Source organism: Nestor notabilis, unplaced genomic scaffold, assembly GCF_000696875.1.
Source record: "Nestor notabilis isolate BGI_N333 unplaced genomic scaffold, ASM69687v1 scaffold17741, whole genome shotgun sequence".
Lineage (NCBI taxonomy): Eukaryota > Metazoa > Chordata > Aves > Psittaciformes > Psittacidae > Nestor > Nestor notabilis.
Window position 1 is genome coordinate 24,965 of NW_009913808.1, and position 5,507 is coordinate 30,471.

The following is a 5,507-nucleotide window of genomic DNA, read 5'->3' on the forward strand; positions in this document are numbered from 1 at the left end:
CACAGGGGCTCGGAGCAACCTGCTCTAGTGGAAGGTGTCCCTGCCCGGGGCAGGGGTTGGAGCTGGAGGAGCTTTAAGGTCCCTTCCAACCCAAACCATTCCGTGTTTCTGTCATCCCAGATGCATTCCTCACCTTCCTTCTCCTCCTCTTGCTCCTGTAGGTGCAGAAGCAGGGGAGGGGCTGTGGGGGTTGCAGAGGGACTTGGACAGTTGTTTGACTCCAGACGATCACTTCTCTGCTTCCCAGGATGGTACATGGCTCTTCTCCCTTCTTCCAAGTGTCCTGTCCCTGGTAGTCCCACGTTTCTCCACACACCTCAGCTCCTGGTGGCCTTGAAACATCAGGTTTGCCCTGGGTTTGCTCTGTTTCTTGTTAAACTGAGTTGGTTTTTTCTATTTCCTTTTATTTTTCCCCCTGCCCCTGTTCCAGATGGGATTTAGCCAAGCCCAGCACTGGGTGCTCCCAGGAGGAATGCAGAGCACTGCCACCCGTGCACAGTGGTGTTTGCAGCAAGTGAGAGACTCAAAGTGGAACTCGGAGCTGCCTCTACCTGATGCAAACTGGCCCCTTTGCACTTACAGATGCTTAAACAAGCACTTTTGATGGGCTGGTCTCTGGCAAATGGCTTGTATCTGTCAGGAGGAAAAGTTTGAGTTGTCTTAGAAAAGCCTCTTAGGCAGCATCTCCTCATGGTGCTTTGAATCCATGTGCAGAACCTGGTGTTGTGATGTCCTTGTGCAGGGTTAGAAGAGCTCAGGTTAGTGTAAGTTTGCTCATGTAATCAGTGCCACATGGGTTGCAATGGTGGCCCTAGCCCTGTGGGACCTCTCAGCCTGAGCATCCTGTATCCCAAAGAAATCAGGCTGGAATTGTGTGCAGTGATTCTCAAGGTGTAAATGATGCTGAGCTGCATGAGGGCTGTAAACCAGGCTGTCACCTCCCCTCCGAGAATCCTAGAATGGTTTGGTTTGAAGGGACCTTAAAGCTCCTCCAGCTCCAACCCCTGCCCTGGGCAGGGACACCTTCCACCAGAGCAGGTTGCTCCAAGCCCCTGTGTCCAACCTGGCCTTGAACACTGCCAGGGATGGGGCAGCCACAGCTTCTCTGGGCACCCTGTGCCAGCGCCTCAGCACCCTCCCAGGGAAGAGCTTCTGCCTCAGAGCTCATCTCAATCTCCCCTCTGGCAGGTTAAAGCCATTCCCCTTGTCCTGTCCCTACAGGCCCTTGTAAAAGTCTCTCTCCAGATTCCTTACTGGGGGATGCTGCTGTGCAACTGGGCAGGAAGAAACGAAGTCAAACCCCACAAAGGTGCTGTGAGATGTGAGCTGGAGACAGGCAAGAAGAGGAGCTTCGGTGACCTCCTCCAATCCCACTTGTGAAAGCCAAGCAGGGAGGAGTCACGTCAAGCTTGACGTGAGCTGCCAAGTTCCAAAACAGTGAGCTAATACCTAAAACACTAACAGTAAATGGTGCCTCTTTGCACGATGCTCTTCACTCAAGTGGAAATGTGGACTGTGCAAGACGCAGCACTGGGAGGTGTGAAGAACAGGCTGGTTTTTCCAGGGGCTCAGCCCACAGTTGCCGTTCGGGCTGATGGGGTTCAGTGTTTTGGGAGAGAAAAAGCTTTCCTAAACAAGAGATAAACCAGGGCTGCTGCACCCTTCCATTTTGGCATTGGGACTGAAGCTGGCAGCAGAGAACAGGTCTCCCATGGGTGTCTCCTGTGTGTCCCAGCTCTGGGAATTGAAGGGGTGGACATGGAGTCACCCCCTTCCACCCACCGCTTCTCCTTCCCACCCTCTTTGGAGGGGCTGTGCCCTCGCTGCATCACACCAGACTCTTTCTTTCTGTCACTGCTTTCACAGTGTCTGTCTGGGTGGATAAAAACAGAGTTGTGTTTTCTGTAAAGCTGTTGGTGCTAAAAGGAATTAGCTGGGTCCGTGTGGGTGTTGGGTGAGAACAGACACTCGTACAGGGCGATGGTTTGTTGCTTCAGGTTTGAAAGCAAAGTCTTTAGAGCCGTACAATGAACGAGGTTGGGAAAGAGAACAGATTTGTTCACAAATTTTGCTCACAAAAAGACAGATTTGCTCACAAAGTGCTGTCAATAACCAGGCTGAAGAACAGAGGAGAGCTGGGGGGAGTGCTCCGTGCTGCTTGCTCGCTGATAGCAGGTAAGTATGAGGAAAAGCAGCGTGGAGGTATCCAGTTTTGTTTGGGGGAGATGACACTGATGCTACACACTGTACTTGGGGAAAACCACTCAGAGGGCAGCCGGGCTCTATCATCTTTGGTATAAAGGTATAAATCTTCTGGCATGTGAGGGATGGTGGCCCATATTTGCAAGCCCTGCCTGCTGCAGTGGGACCAGAGGATGGAAACCTGGAGACAGAGGGCAGGGACAGCACAGGGGTGCTTAGGGCATGGGACCAGTGAAGCAGGGTTGGATTTATGAGTGCCCAATGCACCCCTACACAAGTGTGTGTCCCCCCTGAAGCTGGGCTTTGGAGGCTGTGTTTTGTAGATGTAGACACAGAAGATGCCTGGGTACAAGCAAAATGACAAAAGCAGCGTGCAGCTTCCTTCCTGAGGTTTGCTACCAACCAAGGCTTCAGCTGAGCTTCATTTAAGGTCTTCTTGGAGCGTTCAGGACTGTTGTTCTCTTACATATTTGGGTTGTGACTTCGACGCCTCTTTCCTTGTTAAGCCCAGTGCTGGGTGACTGCCCTTGCTCTTGTGATGCTGGTGCCGGGCTGCCTTCATTTTAACCACTTCCTGGGAGCTGCCAGGGCTTGGATTCAGGCTTAGGGAGCCTGTGGGCAGGTTCTTCATCTCCGCACCTCGTGTTAGAGCACACCGGGACAGCTGATGAGGAAGGCTGCCTGTAGCTTCCAGGGCTCCCCAGCTCGCAGGTATCCAACTGCATCCTGTAGACACCGCAGGGATGTGGTTTGTGCCAACGGTTCTGTCTCATTTCGGAGCTGAAGCTGTGGAATTCAACCGGAATTTAGATGTAATGTAACCTTTTAGCATCCTCATCCTCCACGTAATCCATGTACACATGTGCTTTGACGTAGCCGCCCAGCACTTCACACAGCATCAGGGAACTGTACGTGGGACCTGCTGACTCTGAAGGAAGATGTGAAAGATTCACCACAGCATCTTTAATTTTTAGCACTTAGTAGGAAAATAAACCCCCCTCTCCCCACCCCACCTGCTTATTTTTAGCAGCAAACTTCCTGCTAAGGAAAAAACCTCTATTTCTCACTATCGAGAGGATTGGTTTTTCACCAAAAGTCTGGCTCTGCTCCAGGCAGATCATCAGTGTCTGCTGCTACCTGAGAGATGAATCACGAGCATCTCCATTTCCTCGCCTGCCAATGCAAGAAGTAGCTGCTGCTCTTGCAAGGGCAGCGTTGAGGACCCACATCTCCCCTCCTCGAGATGTGGTTTGCTGCCCTCCCACAGCGTTGGTCAACCGTGGACAACCCCAGGAGGACAAAGTGTCCTCAGGGCCCGCATGGATGTGCGGGACAGGAAGGCACGTTGTGCAACTGAGTGCAAAGCTGTTGGGTGGTTGCTCTTTTACTGGTGCCCTCTAGTTTTCTAATGCCAAGGATTATGATGGAGCAAGTAGATGTTGTTCTGTGCATGGGCTATCTGGACTTGCAAGCATGGAAGATAACTGTGGTCTTCTGTTGGCTAAATAGGCTTTGACTTAGGTTGCGTTTCTCTCCTGTGCCCCATAGTTGGCTGTTCAATCTAAGGAAGCAAAACTTCCCGTGATGATGGTTGTGTTTTTCTAGGATCAAGATCAGACACATCAGAGGGTTGTTGGGATTTCCCCTTTGGAGCTTGGGATGAGCTGCACTGGCACAGCTCAGTGACTTAATGCTTCAAACTGCCAGATTTGTAAAGCATTTTGGTGGCATCAGAGGGGTTCTGCTCACTGGAGCTGGCTGTGGAGTGACAGGCAGTGACGGCTGATGATTGAAACCCAGCTGTGGAATTGAGTGCCCAGGAGCAAAAGGTGCTTGTCACTGAGAGCAAGGTGCTCTCTAGAAACCAGGTGAGAACCGGCCCAAGGGAATCCTGCTCCCCACTTTTCCAGCACCTTTTCCAACCAGGAAAGTCAAAGCTGTTCCTCACGGCTCTGGAAATCAGAGCAGCTCTGGCTGGCCCAGCAGTGGGAAGCTGCGAGCAGGTTATGGAGAGGGTGTGCAAGATGTGCCGATGGCAGCAGCCAGGGTCAGCGTTGCAAAAGAGTCAGGAAATGAAGTTTCAGAGGAGGGAAAGACATTTGGCATTGCTGCCAGGAAAGGAACCTTGTCTGGAGCCAACAAGGCTATTTTGTTGCTTCAGGGTGTGATGAAATGGTGGAGAGACCCTGTCAAGAGGCAAAAGGCAACAGGTCACAGAAGGCAGAGGTAGTAAATGAGAACTGGCTGGGTTCAACTGCTGAACTGCTATCCCTATCCAGCTGAGGTTTTCTGCCTGTGTTGTGGCCTGGAATCTCCATCTCCTCTTCCACCAGAAAGCCCAGGCAGGTGCTCTGGTGCATCTGAAGAGATGGGAATCAATTCAGCCAGTTCCCTTCCTTCCTCTTGCATCATTATCTAATAACCCCAAGTGTGAGTCAGCATCTGCACCGTGCTCTTTCACAAATAGCAGATTTCTAGTTGGGATAGGACCTAAAAGTGTCACGAGGTTTGTGCATCTTCATGGCGTTGTGTTGTCTGTCTGCTGCTCTGTTCTCTCACAGGCACCCTGGGGCTCTCACCCTCACCTGGGGCTGAACTCAAGATCAAGAGCCTTGGGATGTAGCAGGAACTGGAGCAGCTCTGCTCTGGAGCCAGGCTGAGGGAGCTGGGCTGGGGCAGCTGGAGAAGAGAAGGCTCCTGAAGGGGACACCTTAGAGCAGCTCCAGTGCCTAAAGGGGCTCCAGGAAACCTGGAGAGGGGCTTTGGACAAGGGCCTGTAGGGACAGGACAAGGGGAATGGCTTTAACCTGCCAGAGGGGAGACTGAGATGAGCTCTGAGGCAGAAGCTCTTCCCTGTGAGGGTGCTGAGGCGCTGGCACAGGGTGCCCAGAGAAGCTGTGGCTGCCCCATCCCTGGCAGTGTTCAAGGCCAGGTTGGACACAGGGGCTTGGAGCAACCTGCTCCAGTGGAAGGTGTCCCTGCCCGGGGCAGGGGGTTGGAACTGGGTGAGCTTTAAGGACCCTTCACCCCAAACCATGCTGTGACTCTATGATTTAGCACAAAGGGAAGCAAGCGGCTGCTCCTCCATCCTGCCGCGGGTCTCTATTGCTGAGGGTAACCAGCCCGGAGTCATTGTGAAACCTCCTGCAGTCGTGGGCAGGTTCTCAGCTCCTTGGCGGGCGCTGGGGCTGGGCCGGCAGCGGAGCCCAGCACAACACATGGGAAAGGAGCTTCACTGAAAGCAGGCGCCTTTCTGAGAACCAGCGCCGTGGCTGGGCAGCCCCACAGAGCCCGGCTCAGCCGCT